The following is a 23,931-nucleotide window of genomic DNA, read 5'->3' as shown; positions in this document are numbered from 1 at the left end:
AGATTTCTTTTCACATGTACACATGCACATTTTTAATTTCATGTTTTGTCTTAATTTACCTAAAATAACAGAAAGTTTAGCATTTCCAAAATACTATTTTATTGCATCCTTCCAATGCCATAGAAATAACAGTAGTTAGGAAAGGCTGAAGTAGAAAAATAACTGGTTAATAAAGGGAGAAACTTCCTCTAAATAGGAAAAATAAACTCTCTTGTATGAAGTTTAAGATTTTTGTGTTAAAATGAGAAAGAAACCAACAAAGTAAGTGGAGAAAATACTATTATAAGAAACTATTATAATCAGTTGTCAGGTTTGTCTGCTTTAACCCTGTCTAACCATAAGCATGCTAACCCTTCCATCAACCCTGAGATTTGTCTTCAAACACACTCAGAAGAGGTGGCAAGTAAGAGCTAAAGTGGCATCATCAGTGGCCAAAGTGACAGCTACTGCTGTTGAAAGGAAAACTAACTAACCACATATCATACAATTCAAGTTGTAGAAAATGACATTTCTGCCCTTGCTCAAAGACCATTTCCTTATACTCCATTGTTAACTGTGAGCAAATCACTTTCCTAGCAAAACAGCAGTTTTTGAAACTAGTAGAAGAAACTCAGTGAGCTGTCTCCTGTAAACATACATATTCGTTAGGATGTAACATTCGGAAAGACTAGGAAGGTGTATTTCTACTTAGTATTCTCCAAAATAGTTACCAATGAACAAACATCCTACATTAACATAAAGGATGTTGATTGGAATGGAGTTACTTGCAATCTGTTGCGTAAGAAGAAAGTGGAAGCAAAGCAGAATTTCCAAATCCAGTAATTCTTCCACTTTTCTATTAGAGCTTGTCTGTATCAGCAACAATATAGAGACAATCAGGAAAGTAAAGAGAGATCAAATATATTAATATACATATTAAATTACATAATTTGGATGACAACTATCACAAACAAAGGCTTCTAAATAAAAGCACCAGAAGTTTAATTGCACTTTCCCTTTAATCATTCAGTTAATCAGTCTGAATTTTCCAGATCCACTGCATTATATCAACCCTTCAAGATCTAGAATGAGATAGAAAGAGCATTTTCTATATATCTGCCTTCTTTTTTTTTTTTTTCACATGTCAATTACCCCAGTTAAGGCAATGGAAATATTTGTAGCAATACATTTTTCATTCATGCCTAATGAGTCTCTTGGACCATTTTAGGTTTCCCTACTTGAGCCTCAGCCAAACTACTATTTTATAAGAAAACAGTCCTAAGAATCTGCTTATGCTTACAATTCTATTTCCTGCCTCATCACTGGGATCCATTCCCTGAAAAACAGATCCCTATTTTTTAAACTTAGAAATTAACCACTTTACAGATTCCATTCCAGCAGTATATTTATTTTCTGGCTTTCATTCTCAATATTAAATATAGATGTTTAGCATAGGTTGAGCGTACAGGGTAGGTTTCTGAAAGAAAAGGGATTTTTTTTTTTTTTTTCAAAGAGATATAATTGCAATAATTTTGAAACTGTTGCTCAGATGGAGGCTGTTGGTCCTTCTCTTACAAAATTAACCTTTCTATAAAATACATTTTCACAGAATCACAGAATATTAGGGGTTGGAAGAAAACTCCAAAGATCACTGAGTCCAACCCTCCTGCCAGAGCAGGACAAAAAAAACCCCAAAACACAAAAAAACCCCAAAAGTTAAAAATCCCAACTAAACAGCAAACCAAAAAACTATTACTGTTGAATCTCATTAGGTTCCTCTTTGCCCAGCTCTGAAGCCTGTCCAAATCTCACTGAATGGCTGCATGATTGCACAGCCTTCAGGTGTTTTTTGTTGGGTGTTTTGGGGTTTTTTTGGGACAAACTGCTCTGAGTGTAGTATAATGTATCAAGCATACAAAAGTCTCCAGCTGCTGCTGATAAATGCTTAGTGTCCCAAGGCTCGTTGCACTCTGAGCTTTGCATTTGTGGTTCCCTGGGACAGGAACATTTTCCTGGTACCAGAATATGCTCTGATACCGAAGTATCACAGAGCTCTTTATTTTTGGATAACAGGCTTGAAGACTCTTTTTGTACTAAAAATTGACTTTCATATTTTCTACTCACATGGAAGTCTGTTGCCTTCTTAGTGGGTGTCGGCAAATGGTTCGTAGGAGAGAAACACCTCCCATATGTTCTGAATTTCAATTTAGTGAGAACATAATTTGTTCAGCTTTGGTAAGGTCTCAGCTGGAATATTACATCCAGCTTGGGAAGTAATGATAATGATGAACGACTAAATAAATTAGTTTTGATGAGTCTAAAAAAAGAAGACCGAACAGCTAGCAGTCTTCAAAAATCTAAAAGAGCTGCAAAGAGGAAGAGAAGTACCTGTTCTACATGTTGGACAAGGCAAAAAGATTTAGGTTTAAACTACATGAAGAGATGTGAAGCAAAAAGCTTTTAACACTGAAACCTTGTTTCATTGGCACCTTTTGAACATTTCAAAGGGACAACAATGTTCTCCCAGAAGTGTCTGGCAGGAATGACAGAGGTTGCTCCAAAGAGGAGTCATCCAGGTGTTATCTGCAACTCCCCCCCATTTCTTCTTAGCAGCAGCTGCCTCCCATATTCCTCAGAGGGGAATTACCCGTCCTTTTACAATCCTTCCAGTTTGAAACTCTAATTCTAATGTTATATTTCTTTTGAATAATCTGATTAAATTTTCTGTACATTTTGCTTCTTTAGTATGAATAAAACTAAAATATGCATAAAGTGGCACCTGCAGTACTAAATACACACATTTCACCACACAGCTATAAACTTCAGTTACTCCTTTCAGCTTAGCAGATGCACAAACTCATGCACATATACAGTTCGTAACATTTTGCTGAAATTTTCAGAGAGGACTAACAAAATTATGTATTGACATATGTATCCTTGTTTATCAGTTTCCTCTATTTCATATTGCTTTAAAACAAGAAGCCCAGTATTTCAGTAAGCGAGCAGCGGATAGATGATTTTTTATTATACTTTGACCATGTTAATAATAGAGCTGCTATTAATCTAGGCCATGTTTGGAGGGGACCAAGCAAAACAGAAATCCCAGAAAATTATTATCAGATTATTTATATATAAAATAATATGAAAAAGAAGAAAGATCCACTCACTCAGGTTCTTAATTCAGTTTGCTGTTTAGATATAGACCAAACTGACTACTATCTATGGTGTGAGTGTGAACCAATACCTGTAAAGCAAATAAAGTTTTGGTAATGGAACTAAAAAGTTGAAAAAATTAACAGGCCAATATTGATTTCCGAAGCCACTTTGGATTCAATATATATTAGCATAAATCTCAGTCAACATAGATAGCTATACACTAAAATATCAAAGTATAATTTAACCCATCTCTTCCAGATTGCATTGTGATCAGATATTCATCTATGAAAATTATTTTATTTCCATTGATTTCAAGGAAGTTAGTCCATCTACATGGGTTGAAAGTTTGTGCCTTGAATTCTATTGAGCATGTGTCCTCACATCTCGAGTAAGTGTTTTCAAGGTGTCAGCTAGAATGTATACCCTGTGTATTCAGACCCCGTAAGTCATAAATCAACATACTATGAAAACTTTACAGTCCACAAGAAAGGCAAAATAGAACACAGTAGAAAAAAATATCAAAGACCAATAAAAAAAAAAATCAACAAGATTATCAAAATTCTAGAGCAATAAGCGAAGAAGGAACTCAGTATGTCTGCTAGTCTTCTACAACAAGGCTACAGAGACGGTGGATGGTGGCAGAGCAACTGATGTCATCTACCTGGATTTGTACAAGGTGTTTGAAACTGTCCCACATGACATCCTGGTCTCCCAACTGACAAGGCATGGATTTGACAGGTGGACCCCTTGGTGGATAAGAGACTGGCTAGATGGCTGCACCCAGAGAGTTGTGGTCAATGGCTCCATGTCCAAATGGAGGCAGGTGACAAGTGGTGTCTCTCAGGGGTCAGTACTGGGACCAGTGCTGTTTAACATCTTTGCTGGAGACATGGACAGTGGGATTGAGTGTATCCTCAGCAAGTTTGCTGACAATACCAAGCTGTGTGGCGTGGTTGACACCCAAGAGGGAAGGGATGCCATCCAGAGGGACCTTAACAGCCTGGAGAGGTGGGCCAGTGCCAACCTCATGAAGCTCAACAAGGCCAAGTACAGGGTCCTGCACCTGGGTCAGCACAACCCCAGGCACAAATACAGCCTATGGGGAGAATGGCTGGAGAGCAGTCCTGAGGAGAAGGACTTGGGGTGGTAGTAGATGGGAAGCTTGACATGAGCCACCAGTGTGCACTGGAGCCCAGAGAGCCAATTGTGTCCTGGGCTGCATCAAAAGAAGTGTGGCCAGCAGGGCCAGGGAGGGGATTCTGCCCCTCTACTCTGCTCTGGTGAGACCCCACCTAGAGTGCTGTGTACAGGTCTGGTGCCCTCAGCACAAGAAAGATATAGACCTATTGGAGTGGGTCCAGAGAAGGGCCACCAAGATGACCAAAGGCCTGGAGCACCTCTGCTATGAAGACAGGCTGAGAGGGTTGGGACTATTCAGCCTGGAGAAGAGAAGGCTCTGGGGAGACCTTATAGCACCTTCCAGTACTTGAAAGGGGCCTACAGAAAAGCTGGGGAGGGGCTTTCCATCAGAGAAGATAGTGATAGGACAAGGGGTAATGGTTTTAAACTGAGAGAGGGGCGATTTAGGTTACATATTAGGAACAAATTCTTCACTAGAAGGGTGGTGAGGAACTGGAATGGGTTGCCCAGGGAAGTTGTTGATGCCCCATCCCTGGAGCTTTTTAAGGCCAGGTTGGACGAAGTTTTGTGCAACCTGGTTTAGTGGTGCAATTCCCTACTCATGGCACAGAGGTCAGAACTTGGTGATCTTTAAGGTCACTTCCAACCTTAATGATTCTATGATTCTACGACATACATTTCATGAACCATATTAGGTACAGAAGCAATAGCTCATGCTATACAATCCACACTAATTTGCCATAAAGTACTCTGTCTGTAAAACTTTCTCAATAATTCATTTTAGCTTAGCTACTGAACATTTCCTTAGTGACAACAGAAATAGAATTAAGTTAATTCTTAAGAGCAATTTAAAATTCCCCATGATTGACTATCTCTAAAAACGATACAGGGAAAAATATGGAGGTGATTTAATAAAATCCATGTAATTAAAATAACCCAAATAATTCATATAATAAAAGATACATCAGACACACTTGAAAGGATCTATTAACTCCCTTGGAATTTACATCCCTTAGGAGAATAATATTTTGCAGACCATTTTAAAATTCCTGAGGATTTTGCAGATATTGCAAACCCAGGGTAATACAAGTTGAGAGAATGGATTAACTTTACTATTAAAGACAAATAAGTGGACAGAAAAATGGCTTATAAAAGGAAAAGCTTGCCATACCTCCTTTTTGGAGAAAGGATAAATCCATTCTGTATCTTACCAGACCTAGTAGAATCTTATGAAATATTGAAATTCTCTGGAAAACATAGATACCTCTTTCTGACCAGGTCTGGGTTTTTTTTTGTTTTGTTTTGTTTTGTTTTTTAAATTGTATTATATTGTAGGCTTGCCTAAATTCCCTAAATTACTTGTTTATTTTGGTAAAAAATTTGGAGTTGTTTTACAGATACTTTAGTAACTGGATCCAATATTTTTGATTGGTTGACATACACTTTACACTCCCCCAGCCCATCTTCTTGAACAGTTTACAGAAGCTTGCAGTATTCACAAAGTACAAGCATCCATTTTTGCAACATGCCATGAAAAAAATCTTGTGAATATTCTTATTGTTACATTTCCGTGCTGCCTAAACATACAGCACTTTATCACCTGTGAAAGCACATTGCTTTGTATGTATTTTTTCACCACTTTACTTCTACATTAACTCCATGATTCGCAGGTTATGTCTACAATACAGCCTCAGTAGTTTTTGGGAGAAGTAAATAATTGTGTCTTTCAGGCCTGTGTTTCCATTACCAGTGCCTAAGCTAATAATTTTAAAACTGCCTCCAAACCATACAGTTACATGTCCACATTCTTTATTGGACCCAGTACCTCTGTGGTGTGAATCATCATCTGAAGAATCTCCGTAATCTGCAAGAGACCATATGGATATGCCTTTGAGATGGATAAGAATTCAGTGTTGTGAAAAGGGAATCACTCAACAGCCAAGAAATGAGTAAGGCAAGCTTGCATGGATGAGAACTAGTAGGAGCGATTTAGCAGATAAAAACCAAGTGGAACTTCAATTCTCTATCTACAAAAGCAGTGGAGAACTTAATTCTCAAAAACTGACTTGGTAAATAAATTTCCTTAATTCACTAGTAATGAGTCAATGAGTGAGCTGACTGGCATTCTTAATTGAATAAGAGTTGAGTCACATATGAAAGAAAATTACCACTCAAAACTAGTACCCTTAGGAGAAGTCCTCAGTTCCAGACTTGAGAATGATATCTGTGATTCTTTGCACAGGCAAATGTAAACAAAGATTGCAAAAAACACTGCGAAAAATATAGCAAAAATATAACGAACTTCTAAAAATGAGCCTTTCTTCTCTCTATCTCATCTCAACAGAAAAAAAGATATTTTACTCTACTGACCACTGCTTGCAGGTTCAAACTGTGGTGTAACTACAAATTTACAAAAGTGTTTTTTTCTTAGTCCTGCAATTCAGTGTGCTTGCCTTTTCCTTGCTCAGTTCCACAGAATCTCATCTTTTACTTTCTTTCATATCGTCAAAGGTAGCACAGAATTTCAGCTTTCTGACTGCCTCTCTGATGCATACTGAGACTAGGACAGCGTCTAATTAAAGACAATTGTAGTTTGAAGCCCAACCTGTAAGGTCAGCCCAGCAGATACATTACTCACACATGCTGCCCTGGCAGTTATGCTTCAATATATGTACAGCTTATGAAGTTCCATTTTGTAATGGCATTGAACATAGTAAATATTTGGATACAATAATTAGAAGTAGCTGCAAATATGTATCTGTGAATCATGCAATGAATATCCAAAAAGGTATGACACACAGTGTTTGTAGATGTGTGATGGCAGAGTTCCTAAGCATCTGAGTATTGGGTAGGATGTGTGTGAAATTCTCACCTCCCACTATCCTGTCTTACACGTTTGCTTCAGTCCTTACAGGAAAAGCAAGAGTCTAAGTAAGGCAATAGTGAAACGATCAAAGCACATACAAGTCTATAAACACTTTTCAGAACAAAAGTGTTAGCAAATAGAAAACCTGTCATTCAAAATCAGGTTACTCTAGCTCAGCAAAAACCTACCACTGGAAAAGCCTGTATCTGCAGTAATCTCCTTCCCCCAGCACAAGCTTTGGAATTCTACAAGCAAAGGAAGTTTAAATTTTAAATCAGTTACAAAGCAAGTTGAGCTAGGTCAGCTGAAGGATGGAAGGCTTAAAAAAAATAAGGAAAAAAAATAAAACAAAGAAAAAGCTTGTTTTCACTATGCACAAGGTAGCCCATTTCACTTACCTACTGAAAAAACTACCATTACTAAAATGAAGATTTGCTCATCTTTCAGTCCTGGTCTTTTTGGAAAGAAGAGTGAAGAGCTCATGGGTCTCCTAAGAGACACAGTTGCATTAGAGCTCCCCTTCACTGGGATGCTGGAGTGTTGAGTACTTTGCATTGGTCTGCTATGAGATACCACTCAACTCACTTCATCCCTCTCTTCCCCTTCCTAGTCTTTACTTGTTTATAGAAAAGAAGAAGAGTGTATTCATCCATCTGTCCCTTCCAGTACAATCCATATAGGATCTATTTAGTCCCACAGGGGATGGATTTGGTAGGACTGCACAGCTGTGTGGATACAGACAATATCCCTCACTATTGTCTCTTTCATACTGGCTTACTGCATAAATTTCAGAGAAGCAGAAGTAATTACTCTAATGATAAATAATGCTAATACATGTGAATAGCATATGGTTTTCTGTTTTCTTTGTTAAATAAACTCATCAACCCTGTGTCTCTAAATGCCTCCCTGTGAGACAGCACCAATTTACTTACTTTTATGCTAAAAGTACACTGGTGTGCTAATAACGAATTAGCATATGAATCCTGGTTAGATGATATTAACATAGAAATGAATTGCAAAAATCTGGAATGCACAAAAAATATGCATTATGCTGTCAAATTTCAAGATAATGTTAAAATCATATAATCACAGAAGTATAGATTGGGTTGAAAAGGTCCTTTAAAGATCATCTTGTTCCAAACCCCCTACATGGGCAGGGACACCTATCACTAGACCAAGTTGCTCCAAGACCCATCCAGCCTCGCTTTCAACGCTTCCAGGGAGTGGGCATCCACAGCTCCCCTGGGCAACCTGCTCCAGTGTCTCACTGGAATCCTAAAATTAAAATGGTGCACAGTATCATTGTATGCCAACTTTCTTTTTACCTTGCAGTATAATAACAGTGTTCAGTATTCCTGAATAGTAATCTATGGTGACTACAGGGATAGAAAGAGGAGGAAGTTCATGCAGAACACATTTAACTAGAGCTGCTGTGAGACTGGTATTTTTCTTTTTTTACAAAAGCAAGCAGAAATAAAGACTAAAAGGAAGGGATTACCCTGTCACAGCAAGAAGATAACTTATTCACTTTCTGCCTCACTTTAATGTGCAAATCAATCCTCCCGTTGCTCTTTGCCAGTTTCTACCGTGTTAGTCATCCTGGAACAGCTGGGAGCTCTCCTGCTGCTCCACCTGGCATTGGCTTAGGATCAAATGGGATCATCTGTCAAATCATGTGTGAGAAATAAATTGATGGAGGTCTTCTAAGGGGTGGAACCACTTGCTAGTCGTGTAGGTAAATTACAATGAAATTATGCAAGGCTCATTAGTTTGTTAATGAAGATTATAAAATAAACAGCGTATACATTCAAGGTCATTTTTTACCCTTTTCTAGATGCTTGCTTCAATTATCATATAAGGTACACTCTTAGGAATAAAGAATTATTTTTTTTCAGGTGGCTGAAAGTATCTGAGGTGGATTCTAGTTTAAGAGTTCACCCCTTAGATCTCAGATTTAGACCAAAATAGTTTTGCATTTCAAATGGCTTCTGGCAAAGATACTTTTTTTGCTTCACAATTAAACACGCTATTTGGTTTTTCAAAATCGTTACAGAGTTTTTTAGAATTCCACAGAAATCTTATCTGCACTCTGAAAAGAGACTTGTGCACATACCTGTATCAAAACTTCAATGCAAAGGAGAAGTTGCCCAATTACAAGCATCTTTTTAGCTTGCGCTCTATCTTGACTCAATTTGATAACTCTCCTTACAGCCTACACTATGAACTATTTTTTACCATTCTGTTATCTTTTCAAATGCAAGTAGCTACTCACCATCACTGAAATTCTGAGATATTTCTGATATATTATATGGGAGTCGTCAATGCAGGCAATACAATATTCTTTGTTCACAGTAAATCAAGTGCAACTCAGCAAGTTTACATGCCAAATCTTTTGCTCTAATATTTCAGGACTGTCATCTAGTGTCCTCTCTAGTGTACATATTTTAAAAATATGTACAGTATTATTTCAGTGATTTATCATAATAATCTTGAACAATTTAGCACATGTCTCACCTAGAACATCAGCTTTGTCATGCTGAACACTAACTTGTTTAGAAATTCTCTCATGCTAAATCAAATTACGCATAATATCAAATAACCTCACTGAATTCAATGACTCACCCACATCTCCTGTGGGAGACAACTGAAGCTACTTCCCTGATCACATAATTCGTCAGCAGCTTTGAAGGCTACTCACATTTTCTAAGAGGAATAAATCTAGCTTCTCACATGATCTGCATGAATACTGGATCTTTATGTCTGATCTATATATGCGATCCGTCTTTAGGGCTAATTTAATAGCCTTTTGATTGACACAAAGAACTATTTAGTGCAATTATGCATGTAGAATTACTATAAGTGCAATCAAGACTGTTTTGTAAAACAGAATCACTACAGGAATTAATGATAACAGTAAAGCATTTCATAGAAACAGAGAAATCGAGCAAATGCCTGTGGTTCAAGAATACATCATAGTAATTTTCACCGTCAACACACCTAACTTACTCCAAAGGCTTACTTCTGTGGGTGATGAACAAATTATGAAGAAGAGTTTTGACTCCATCCAGAACACAAGTAAACAGTAAATTACATGAGGTCCATACTTAAATAGAGAGATAGAATAGATATTTGTTAGAGCATAAAGCTCTAATATTTGTCATCAGCTGAGAATATGGATTCAAAATTTCTATTTTATTTTACTTCCGTGAGCTACATCTTCCATTTACAGAAAAAAAAAATAAAAAATATTAAGACATCTTCACTTATGTAATAGAAATTTCTTGGTTTATTTGCAGCATTCAATACATCAGAGAGTCTCAAGACTGATGCAACTTTCAGTTTTGTACCTCTTCCAGAACAACATTATCATTAAGAACGTTAAGATCTCTGCTGTAACCCTCCGTAGGTACAAAGAAACCAACCAGGAATATCAGATCTTCCCCCAATTCCATTAGCATATATGTTCAAATAAAGGCAACACTGTGCTGTCTTGAAGCTCCAGATCCTTGAATCATGGGCTTTTGACAAAGTGGCTGGTTTTTATTTCTATTTCACTTGATATTGTATGAACTCATATACACATTCACTCAGACCAGTCCAGTGCAGCTGTTGAGAACGAGGTCATTTGCATTTCATTTAAAATAAAAATGATCACTTATTGTTGTCCTACATATTTTTTTTAGAAGTATCTCCTCCTACCCATTTATCCTTACAGTGTTGTGCAAATTAAAGGTGGAGTATCGTTGGAGTATTTATTTTAATAATCTATGTATACTTGCAGAAATTATTGCCTGATATTTATTTCTGACAGTTGGAATACCTTACCTATGGATTTGTATATATATCTCTGTCTTCTCTTACCAAAATGTTAATACGTCTATGTATCTTCCAAAGAAACTTAACCAATAACTAAGCTGCCCTTTCCTCAGATGTTACCATTCTATGAGATTTTCAGACTTATATTAATTTTTTACAATATATAGGAAAAAGGTGTATTTGAAAATATGTTTCCCCCTCTGCTGTGTCATGACTGTTCATTTTCACAGTAAACAAAATAAGGTAAACATTGATGGTCTTGCAGGTGAGCTTTTCTTACGTATTTCACACTTTCTTCTTTTTGTGCTACATAATTTTCCATCAGAAACAACCGGATAACAGAAAAAGTTACTTTTCAACTTCTTTTGCTTATAATACTTTATGACAATACAGCAAGAAAAAACTGTATACGTTTGCTTTACCAAAGTCACATAAACCTGAGATGTATGTGCTTCTATGTTTGACCACATACCAAAAAATGCAGAGAATGTGAGAAAATCCAGTACAGAAATCTGCTAAAGTATAATAGCTGCTGATTCCTAAGAAGTTTTTTACTAACTAGAGGTTAAAAATAAGTTGAGCTTGAGAACTGACATTACTCAGTACCCACTACTTTCCAGTGATAAACATAAGGCTAGATAACACTGACTCCTATAATTACCTTATCAAGATGCCCATGGACATAATTCAGCCTTTAGCTAGGTAAACTAGTCTCATTTTTGCTTCAGAATTCTTCTATACCTCCATAAATCTAAAATAATCAACATGTATTAATTTATTATACAATTGTTTCAGCCTATGATGAAAGAGCTGTTCTTTGCTTTGATTGTTATGTAAGCAGTAATGAAAATTCAGTGCACTGAAGGAGACTGGTTGGCTCTGGGGTCAGTCAAAGAGAAGTGGATACTTTCATCATTAGGTCATCAATTAGATTCTAATTTAGCTTGATATTCTTAATTACATGTTCACTGCACCATTGCTGCTACTGGTCTGGTGATGTGAGCTGCAAAGCTGTCCATGAGTTACCAGCATATCTTGACTTTGCATACACTGTTCGAAGTAAATAAAGCATGTTGTGCCAAGAAGTTGAGAACAAATGGGAAAGCGCAAACTATAAGGACATATCTCTCTCTCTCACTCCCTCTCTTTATATATATATTTATATATATGTCAGTCATATATGTATGTGTATGTATATAGGTATATGTGTATATATACACACACATATAGATGACTCAGCAATGTGCACTTGCAGCCCAGAAATCCAACTGCATTCTGGGCTGCATCAAAAGAAATGTGACCAGCAAGTCGAGGGAGCTGATTCTGCCCCTCTACTCCGCTCTCATGAGAGAGCACCTTGAGTACTGTGTCTGACTCTTGAGCCCTCAACACAGGAAGAACATAGAGCTCTTGGAGAGAGTCAAGAGAAGGGCCACAAAAATGATCCAAGGGCTGGAGCACATCTCCAATGAAGACAGGCTGAGAGAGTTGGGGCTGTTCGGTCTGGAGAAGAGAAGGCTCTGACAAGACCTTATAGCAGCCTTACAGTACCTGAAGGGGGCTACAGGAAAGCTGGGGAGGGGCTTTTTACCAGGGTGTGTGTAGAGATAGGACAAGGGGTAATGGTTTTAAAATAGAAGAGGGTAGATCTATGTTAGATGTTAGGAAGAAATTCTTTACTGTTAGGGTGGTGAGGCATGGAACGGATTGCCCACAGAGGTTGTGGATGCCCCATCCCTGGAGGTGTTCAAGGCCAGGCTGGACAGGGCTTGGAGCAACCTGGCCTAGTGGAAGGTATCCCTGCCCATGCAGAGCAGTTGGAACTAGATTATCTTCTAGATCCCTTCCAACTCAAACCATTCTATGATTCTATGATATACATATACACATATAAAGATCTAGAAAAAGAAAGTGCACCATAAAAAGCACCTTTAATTACTTTGTGATGTCTATCTGCATGTAAAGGGTTTTATAATTCTGATTCAACAGTTATGGGCTAGGGGAAGAAGAAAAAAAGAAACTCCACTATCCTGAGTGTCCTAAACAGAATTTTAACCCTTAAAAAACATACCAGATTCACATATAGATCTAAATATAACTACAATAATTTGAGGGGAAAAAAAAAAATTATAAAGGAACTACAGCAGCAAGGACTTTACTATGCATGGTATCAAAAGTCATAGCATTTTTCAGATTATATTTAGCTGTCTAAAATCATTTAATTCTGTAATTTGTTTCAACTTGCTGGTACTAGAGTTCATGAATTTGTACTGGTAACGACAATTAAAAAAAAAGGCAGTAATCAAATTACTCTGATGAAGTTGGGTAGGTATTGAATTATGGTCCTAATGTAATACGAAGAGTTAAAAATTATTTCTAGAATTAGTATCAGAATAAAAATTAGGAAAAAAAATTAAGTAAGAATCAAGTGATGAAAGATCAAACCTTGAACACTAGCAATGACAGAATGGATATAAAGAGAAAGAAGTTTGCAGTGCAGGATTACAGGAAAGGAAATAAATTTAAATTCATGCTGATATGTACTGCTGTTCATCATAATAAACAAATTCCTTACAGAATCAATGAACTGTGAGAATATGATGCAAACTACAATTTTGCTTAGATACGGGAATACTAGTAATATATAGGATTATTGCAGGTAAACATTTTCTCCAGTGCATCTTTCAAGTAAAGATGAGCCAATATTCCTGTCCTCCTTCAGCAAGGCTGAGACAGATTTTCTAACATGACACCGAGTGGGAGTTCATCTGCTCCTCCTAATCTGGAGTTAACTCTTCCAAGAATAAGAGAAAGTAAAAGCAAACGAAGCAGAATACAAGAAAAGGAATAAACTGACTAGTCTCAGATGTACTGTCTTCCTTTAGGAGAGATTTCTTCCTTTCAGAGCAAGCATGCCAGTACAACAATTGTCACTCAACAGTTGTTAAAACACTGGTTCATGATCCAGCCCATCTCCTTTTTGAAAAAGCATGCAGAGTTTTTGTCCTCATAAGGACTCTGGCATGCTTTGCTAACGTGGTAAAGTCAGACTACCTTAGATCATATGTCTTGATGCACTATTGTCTGTTGCAAGTCCTATAGATCCTGTTACAAAGAACTGAAGCTAGAAGAAATGAAATAAAACTGATAAAGTAAGCTAAATAACAGAGAAAACTTGCTGGTAACGTGATTTGCTCTGATTATGAAACAACTTCCTGCAGAAAGTCACAATACTCTAGTTACTCAAAGAATGCAGAAATAGAGGCCCATTAAAAACAGAACCACCTTTACTCAAGCAGACTATGCTGAACTGCCTGTTCTACTTCCCTGGCAGTTCCAAGAACAAAAAATTCCAATAATTTAATAAAAAGTCACCAGCAGACTTGCAGTATGCTTGGTGTTATAGCTAAATAATACAGATAAAGAGGTGCCTACAGACAGTCTTACAAGAAAGTAAAAGAGAGATGGAACTATTTGTTCAAGATCTATAGTCAACAGTAACACCAGAATTCCAATCCAATTCTATCTTGACTACTTGCAGGAGTCTCTTCATTACCTTTTTCCAGTTGCTAGCATAATTCTGCTACAAAAATCAGCTTTAAAAGAAGAAATATACTAAACTTTGGAAGAAAATGATCAAGCACTATTTAACATGAAACTCGGAAACTTCAACAGAAACTATGATGCATGCAATAGTATGCTGTTTTGTAACCTATCTGAAAATGTTATGCATGTTATCCAAGTTTCAGGGTAGCGTAAGATAAAAGAAAAAAGAGTTAGTATGTTTAAATACTCATGTTTCATAAAAAATGGCCCAATATAGTAGAATACCACCCCAAATAGTACTACAAAAAAAAAAAAAAAAAAAAAAAAAAGTGATTTAATAAACTTGTAGGTGAAATTTTCTGCATTGGATATAGTTAGCAACTGCTCAGGCCCAACCCATTAGAAGCTACAATCCATAAGGCTTAACAAGTAATGGGAAGCTCTTAACCTCAGAAAAGGCAGATATGTGGGCAAACACTCAATTTCTGAGAAAAGTGAAGGTATATGATGCCACAAGTACAGTTCTATTTGCAATAAAGAGTATTCTCAAACCATTCAGGTAGCCTTTTTTTTCTTAGAATGATTGGAAGGGACCTTAAAGATCACCAGGTTCCAACCTCCCTGCTATGAGCAGGGACATCTCACACTAGACCAGGCTGCACAAAGCCTCATCCAACCTGGTCTTAAACAAGGTGGCATCCACAACCTCCCTAGGCAACCTGTTCCAGCACCTCACTACCCTCATGGTGAAGAATTTCTTCCTGACAACTAAACTAAATCTACCCCTTTTCTTTTTACCTTTTCAGCAAAGATTTTCATTACCTACTTAATCTTATGGAAAGGAACTTCATCCTGAATGTGATAACACCTCCAAACCCAAATGGACTATATCTTTTATAAATGGACTTTATCTTTTCTAACTATCACTTCTTCTGTCATTGAAATACAGTGAGATTTCAGATGTTACTTGAGAAATTCTGAAAGAACGATTGCTCTCCAATGTGACAAAGTGGTATCAGAGAAAAAATATCCTTCAGGGGACATTCTTTAAAGAGATCAGCTTTGCAATGTAAGAACTACAAAATCTTTGTCTTATGTCCTGTGGATCACTCAGCAAAGTGTTTACTATTTATACTCTAGAACCTGTAAGCAATAAAATACCTTCTCTTCTGAACTCAGTATGTTCTTGAAGAGGATACCCACCTATAAATGCATACCGTCATGCTACTAATATTTCTGGTCCTTAAAGAATGAGCAACTTGCTTAGAAAGTTTACTCAGGGTGCTGAATTTTCTATTGCTTGAAATCTTTACAGAAGATATTCTTCAAAAGTAACATTCTACCACAAACAAAGCTTAAGGATTTTGACATAGAAACAGCAGGGTGAGAGTCTTTCTCCTATACCATCCAGGAAATTAAGTTACATGACACAGATGGTCCCTTCTTAACTTAAAAATTGACTCTCTATAAACTACTAAATGCTAAACACAGTCTAGTTTTGTTACGTGTCCTCATAGGATTACAAATGCTTCTCTTATAAGTATTCAGTGCTAAAATATGGGCAACTTTTAAAATTTATTTAGGATATTTGTGTTCAAGGATAAAGTGTTGAGAAACAAAATTACTCTTACTGTGAAAAATAAGCATTTTGGATTCTGGTTTTGACATCCTTTCAGTAAGCAAAAGGCTCAGTAGACTGAGTAACAACACAAGGAAGGAGATTTAAAAAAGAAATGTAGCTTCCAAATTATAAAATGTGACGTTTAAACAATCAGAAGAATATTTTTAAAATATTTCTTAGATACATATTTTAATTAATTTAATTTTAATTTTCTTAGCCACAAGGGCACACTGCTGGCTCATGGTCATCCTCCTGTCCACCAGGACCCCCAGGTCCCTCTCTCCTACACTGCTCTCCAGCAGGTCAGCCCCCAACCTGTACTGGTACATGGCATTTTTCTTCCCCAAATGCAAAACTCTACACTTGCCCTTGTTGAACTTCATCAGGTTTTTCCCCACCCAAGTCTCCAGCCTGTCTAGGTCTCTCTGAATGGCAGCACAGCTTTCTGGTGTGTCAGCCACTCCTCCCAGCTTGGTGTCATCAGCAAACTTGCTGAGGGTACATTCTGTATACAGTTACAGTCTAGTTTTAGATAAGCAACTTCCAGTTTTTCATAGACTTTGTATTACTCAATATTAGGTTTGGTGTCTCTAGAGCACTTTAATTAAAAGTATTTGCTCACTCCTTATTCAGTAGGTGTGCAGATGTCATGTCCTTAACTTTTTTCTATCACTACAGAAAATTAAACCAAATTAAACCAAATTATGAATTATGCAGTTCTAAAATGTGTGCACACATATATTTTAAACCAATGTGTCTCTGTTGATGATTTAATCTTCTTATTATATCTCTGTTTAATGACAGCATCAAAAGCTTGGTACTGGCTGTGATAGTCAAGTACTGTAGTGTAGAGGGCTGCCAGCATTATCTGGAGGCCAATTCCTTAATCCCCTTTTTGGAGACTGAAATCTTGTAATTTCAGACTGCACGCAGCTTCAAAGGGCAGATCAATTTTAATAAAGGCACTGGGGACGCTTCTGCATGGTGGTTGTGAGAAAACATTCTATTTACGTATCTTGCTTTTAAAGCAACTATGCAATGATGCATTCCTTTTATCACTTTCAACACTCCTTGCAATTTCCCCACTAAAGCCCTCTGATGGAAGGGAAATATATCACAGTGTCACCTCCAGTACATGAGTGTGCACACAGATGTTTCTTTGGGAAACAAGATCAACATATCTCTCTCATCTCTCTCATATGTCAATTTAAAATCAAAACAGGCTGCCAAAAAAACCCAACTATCTTCAACAGCAGCTTTTTCAGCACTGAAAGCTTTAGGCCAGTCACTTGAATGAAAAGAACCCACGGGCCTGAATTTCCAAATGCATTATTTACCGTGATGTACATATGAAATAGCTACCTGTGTTTAGAGATGTATAGCTTCCTCAGGCTGTCTTCGAAAAGCAGTGACCATGGCATACATTTTATAAAAAACATTTATGGGTGGTTAATGGCACTTATGGCCTTCAGTTTGGATGGGCTTTCAGGGACAGATTAGAGGCCTTAACATTCTCATTCATTCAGTTGCAAGGCATTCACAGGCAAGCTCCAAGCCACACAGTTTTAATAGTTTATATAAAATGCATCTATAAAGGGAGACTTCATATATTTAATAATTCAGTATTTACAAAAACATGCAGACAATTTTTGGTTGTTTCCCCCTCACTCCAAAACTAACATTAATTTCTCCTTCATGGCCAGACTTTGCTGAATATTTGTGATGCACTGAAGAGTTCCAAGGAGTCCTCTTTTCCTTCTACCTAGGGAAGTTCAAGTTAAAGAAGTGCCCTTCTTTGACACCCTTTACTGCAGAGAAAGAATGTTGCCTCTGCCAAGAGGTGCTGCCTTCTAATATTCTGGGGCAGATGCCGTGGGCACCAACAGAGCCCATGCACATGCCCTCTGAGGTAGTGAATCCTTCTGGGTACACCGCAGCACTCTGCAGGGCACATTTCTACTGCTTATCCTAGATATGGCACATATACATGACTTTAAGCAGAACGGAACTGCATGAAATATGTAGTTGGGAAGCTTTAAAAACAGGAAACAGGTGCCAAAGTTGCATTACTTTTAACATCTAGAATTTACTCATTTTTTTATGATACAATCTCTTTTAACAAGCTCCAACTATGAAACACTAAAAAGGGATTTTAAGAGTGAAAATTCATTTTTTGCCTGTTTTCTCAGTTTTCTAATAACCTGACGCATTAAATTCCTTGCAGAATTAATTAAGATACAGAATTTAAGCCTGATTAACAAATACCAACTTTATTAATTAAATCCTTTGTTGTAATTGTTAAGTAGGAAACAAATTAAAACATGCAGAGAAGGAAACAATCTCCTTTACTGTTCCAACACATTTGTTTATTGCATTAATTTTAAAGTGAATGTACTTGACTTTTGCTCTGATAGATACCCCAAAACTTCAAGAAATTAGTGTATTCATACTGTTAAGACAAAGCACCCTATTTATTTACTTATATAAATTAACCCCTTTGCTCCTGCCTTTGTCTTTCTAATCCTTTGTTGTAGATATTGTAGATTCTTTCCTCCATGGACAAAAGCTATAAATTCTAGAGAGAGATCAAAGTGTAAATGTACTTGATGCATATAATTAATTTTTTATTTATTCAATATATAGTTGCAGAGTTGTATACTACCGGACAAGAACAAAATTCTTATTAAAAATTGTATCCTCTATATTAAAATCAGCTTTCTTCATTGTTGAGGCTAAACAGAATTACCTGGACAATTCTCACACGTTTTTTATTCGTGTGAATGATAATATTTATTCCGAGTAGGCATTCTTTTATTCTAGATGCAGACAGGGCATTGGAAATAGCTTTTCCTGCAGTGCTTGTGGAAGTTTCTCCTTAGACAGTGCAGTCTTGCACTCTTGTGATTTAGGAATGCAGACTAGGCAACAGAGCTAAGTACAGTTTCAATAGGCATCTCTGCTTGACTAGATGTTGGGGGCTTTTGGCACTAGCTCCCAGCCTCAGCACTAGAGAAATGTAATCTAGCAACATTTGAGCAATTTGAGACCTCATGTGAACGCTCTGGAGCTGATTTTTTACCAATACGTTGTAGGACTGGTGCAGCAGTACATGCAATGGAATAGGTGGTAGCAGGCTGGGCACAGTGGAGGCGTCCAGCCCTGCTCCTAGTAAGGACTTGATGTCACTTAAATATTTGCACTTCAGCATGACTCAGATTTCACCTGTAGGTCGCAGACAGTGCGACCACAAGACAAGTTTGTCCTAAGGTATTGCATAGCTAAAACACAACGAAGATCACATAAATCTGAGATTCAAGTGAACAGCTAGGAGTGACAAGTAGGCCCTGATGACTGTGCATCTCTGCTTCTGCATCTCAAAGTACAACAGGCTGACTACCCAATGTACTCGTCTTGGTGCCTCAGAGCTAGCCCCTCTAGCAAAGCAGAATGGCTGGCCATCAGTAAAAATATAAAAGTGCCACAAAGTGCCAAATCTGGCACAAAGAATAGAACTTTTCTAGGAGCTGTACAAAACATATACAGGCAAATAAAACGTATAAAAAATAAAGTCCTAACATGACTATTTGATCATCCTAGTGTACTCTTCTGAGGAAAACCAAGAATAAACTTCCCCTCCTCCCATCTATCAAATTTACTGTCATGTGATTTTCACTTTATTTGTCTGAAGAATTAAGACATGAGAATGCCTTGCTTCTCTCCCAAGGACATAGGATGCAGTGTTTCCTGAAGTTTCAGCACCAGTGTTCCCTCCTATACTAGCTAAAATTGATGTTCTTAGTTGATTGCAAATAAAGGCAGTAAATTCTCATTTTTACTATGCAATATCCAGGTGTTATCGCACAGTCACACAAAAAAAGGTTTGCCAATAATACACAGAAATCACAACTGCATTTCGGTTTGCAATAATTTGGATATCACCATGTATTTCATCTTAGCAGCAGGCATTTAGCTCAGCAGAATTTAGCAGACTGTATTGAAACCAAATACTACCAAAATACCATTAAATGCATAATCTGTTTAATGCCTAATAGGACCCCAGTTTGCTCTACATCCATTTCCCACAGAAGACATGTTCAGTCATTTAATAGGCTTTATCTAGCTCTGAATTCTATGACCTATTATTTAGTAAATTGCTGCTTTTCTCTTTTTCCCCCGTTTTATTTATTTCCCTCTTTAAACAACAACAACAACAACACAATAAAAACAACCAACCAAACCAACATCTAGTAATTATTCCTAAAGTTATTATGTATGCTTAAAAAAACCGATAAGGAAGTATCAGGTTGTCATTTTTATTTGTTAAAATTAAAAATATCTCCTGGTTATCCTTTTGATGAACTCAGCTGTCAGAGAAATTAGCATGAAAGGCTAACTCATGGAAAGAGGAATGCATAAATGAATAATAAATTATACAATAAAATATATAATTTATATTTATTATGAGCCTGATTATGGATGTTCGCAGATCACATGTCTGCAAGCTTTCTCCAGATCTTTCCTTATACTTTCTTCAAATAAAATAAAAACCACGCATATGTGGGAAAAGAACTAGTGTGCACACAGGACTTGACAGATATATGGCTGGGAGAGAGCAAGGACATACACACAGATGCAAGCAAATCTGAAAGTACTTCCAAGAGATCAATTTATTTGTAAATACCCTAATTTAGCAATCTCTAGATTACAATGCAGAGACTTGTGTGGGGGCTAAGCTTCAGTTACATTCACAGGTAGCCATAACAAAGTAGTATATGCTCTGGTTCAATATTCACCAAGGACATTAGCCACCTGTTATGTGAAGAACCATATACCATTTATTCCCACATCATCCACACCTTGTTACCATGTTGTTTTGAGGCCTAATTCTGTCTGCTGGCACAGTGCAACAGAGATTATTTTGAAATTCTGGGGACTCTTATACCTACAGCTTAACTGTGTAGATGTACCATTCACTCTATTTTGATCCTATCCTCATTAGTAAGCAGGATACAGCTACAAAATGTGCTGTTTATCCAGATACAAATGGATCACTGAAATATGATGGTCTTAAACTATTGACCAATATCCAAAATGTACCTGATGGAAACTGAAGGAAAAGCCTAATCAGGTAAAGAGCATAAGCTTAAGTGTGGAATGGAGTTCTCTGAGAAGTCATTAAAATCAATGTTTTCCATGGTCAGAAAAGTGAGGAGAAAATCTTGCTAGCCAGCTTCATAAATTTTGGAAGAGAACTGATTTCAGGATTCCAAGGGTGTTACATCAATGTCAAGTGCCAGATTAATATTTATGCTTCTAGCTACAATTCTGTAGCATAGGAAGCAGGAGTATCAGTGGGTGAACTAGTTTAGCTTGGGTATTATCTACTAGGCTACACAAAAAATTCTTCACTCAGTCTACTCAGAACTTCTACAGATTTTTGCTTTATAAACTCTGAGTAATTAATTTCATCTTGTTCTAGTGCTAGTTGTCAAGCCTTTAGAGAATACCCAATATATCTATTTTTAAACTAGGTATTTCTAATATCCATCACTGTGGCAGGAGACAATTATTATGAGAGAAATTCCATTAATATTGGTTTTGCCTAGATTATTTGTTTGTAAATTTTATTAATAATTAAGGAACATTTTAAAAAACAAATATTCTTCCTATGAGCTAATCTTTATCTTCTGAGGATTATGAATGTATATGTTTTAAAATTTCTTTTTCAATTTTGAAAGAAGTTTATGATTTTACACTCTGGCTACAGTTGGCTTCCTTAGCAGACTAAACTCAGAAATGTATTATTCTGACAGCAGGAGCAAAAAGCTGATGAAACCTCTGTTGGCATGGCAATGCAACACTCTGAAACTAAGTCAGATCTGTGGTAATGACAACAAAATATTATCTTTGAAAAATGTAGTAGTGAAGCATGATTTAATTCCACCATTTCTTATTTGGGAATTGGGTTTTCTTTATGTTTTTTGTTTGTTTGTTTTCCTTAGACAAATCATAATAAAGAATCCTGTTTCAAAGCAGTCTGATTTCTTTGGATCAATGTTGATACAATCTCTTAACACTGTTTCCTTTCATAAAGGTGGAAATACATTCAAGTTATGTTTACCATTGTTCCGGAAAACTGCTATTACAGATGGGTCTCAGTGTGCAAAGCAATTAACACCCTCAGCTTCTATTCAGACGCAGTCAGTGCTGTAGTGGATAAGACTTCTGGAAATGTGTATAAAAGCCCTAGGGATTGAGAGTTCCTTTTCCTTTAGTATATATCCATGTTAGAAAGAAAAGGAGGTAAGGATAATATTTTAGAAATCTTCATGTAACAGTAACTGCTGAAAACACAGATAAGTTCAGAGCTCCAGCTAGAAATCATGAAGTCTGTTATTTCTATGAAACTATGCAGAAAAAATGCTATAGTTTAAACTTAGTCTAGCTACACATACAGTCTAACTTAGGACTTTGAAAGAAAAAAAAAATACGGAAAAGTCCTTACAAGATTGTGGGCAAGTAACAAGAAAACACTTTACAAAAACACAGCAGAATATAATACCACCTCAACTACAACATGGGGATCTCATCGACATATCCATTCTTTAGATATGAAGGATCTTCTTCTGATTACAACTGATCAGTTCTGCCAATAATGTTATAGAAAACTGACTTGTTTCACACTGTCCAAAACCTGCTTTATACTGTATTAGCCCTGCCAGTTTCCTGGCCTAGAAAGCAAAGACACAGAGGCAGTCCTAACTTCAAAGAACTTGCTGGTTTTAACATTGGACAAAAAGGAGAAGAAAAACAAAGTGCAGAAGAGCAGAGTGATTTATCCAAATTCAAACTTCAAGTAAATGGGATAAGTTGAAATAGATGATAGAACAGCCAATGGAAGAGATCAAAAAAGGTTTCAGCTCTGACTCTTTCCTTTGATTCAAGACAACCTGCAATTAAAAACCAAACCAAAAACAAACACCATGGGTCTGCCCATTTCGTAGTTAATCATGGAAGTGTAACAAAATATTCTAGTGATTGAAAGCATTTCCAAAAGGCCCTTAAAGTAGAATACAATAAGCATTAATAGCCTTTTACTTATTTACGACTTTCCTGAAAGGAGTACAATTGTTTGCATACATAAGCAGGAAACTGATTTTGGTTGGTTCTATGCCCATGATATGGGTAGAATATTCCACTTTAATAATTTAAAAAAATGGCTTTGATACATTACAGTTTGACATGCTGATCTCTTTAACTTGCACCAATGCTTCCTCTCGAAATTAAACTCCATAAGGCTGACATTGCATTGTTTTCATTAGGAATATACTGAGGTTTTGTGTGAATAGTTTATATCTATTGTTTTTTCCTCATGCACACACCGTTTTAGGAATCACTTCAGTAGGAGCTTTGGCAACTTAAGTACTGCAATTTGGAGACCAAGTCATGCTGGGAGTACTGACACCTAGTTTAAGAAATGAGTTGCTTAACTACTCTTCTGGCTTCTCTGTCCTTCTATTTCTTGCAGTCGTTTGCTCTCATACCTATCACGACATAAATATATCACACAACTTGCAATGATTTAGACCAATGCTACTGGGAATCCAAAAAAAAAATGCAAGCACTGGACAATTTCAAAACAATACCTTATAAGAGATATGCAGAAGGACTAAATTAAAAAAAAACATTCCTACCTCACTCTGAAAAATATTTTTTCTCGAAGTGATATTAAATTTTTGTTTTCTTACACTCCATTTTATTTGCATTTAATTCTAAAAATCAAGCCTCGTGGCTTCTATACTTGTCA

The sequence above is a fragment of the Apus apus genome, chromosome 4 (genome assembly GCF_020740795.1).
Source record: "Apus apus isolate bApuApu2 chromosome 4, bApuApu2.pri.cur, whole genome shotgun sequence".
In the NCBI taxonomy this organism is placed as follows: domain Eukaryota; kingdom Metazoa; phylum Chordata; class Aves; order Apodiformes; family Apodidae; genus Apus; species Apus apus.
The sequence above is the reverse complement of the archived record's forward strand: the minus strand, read 5'-3'. Positions refer to the sequence as shown.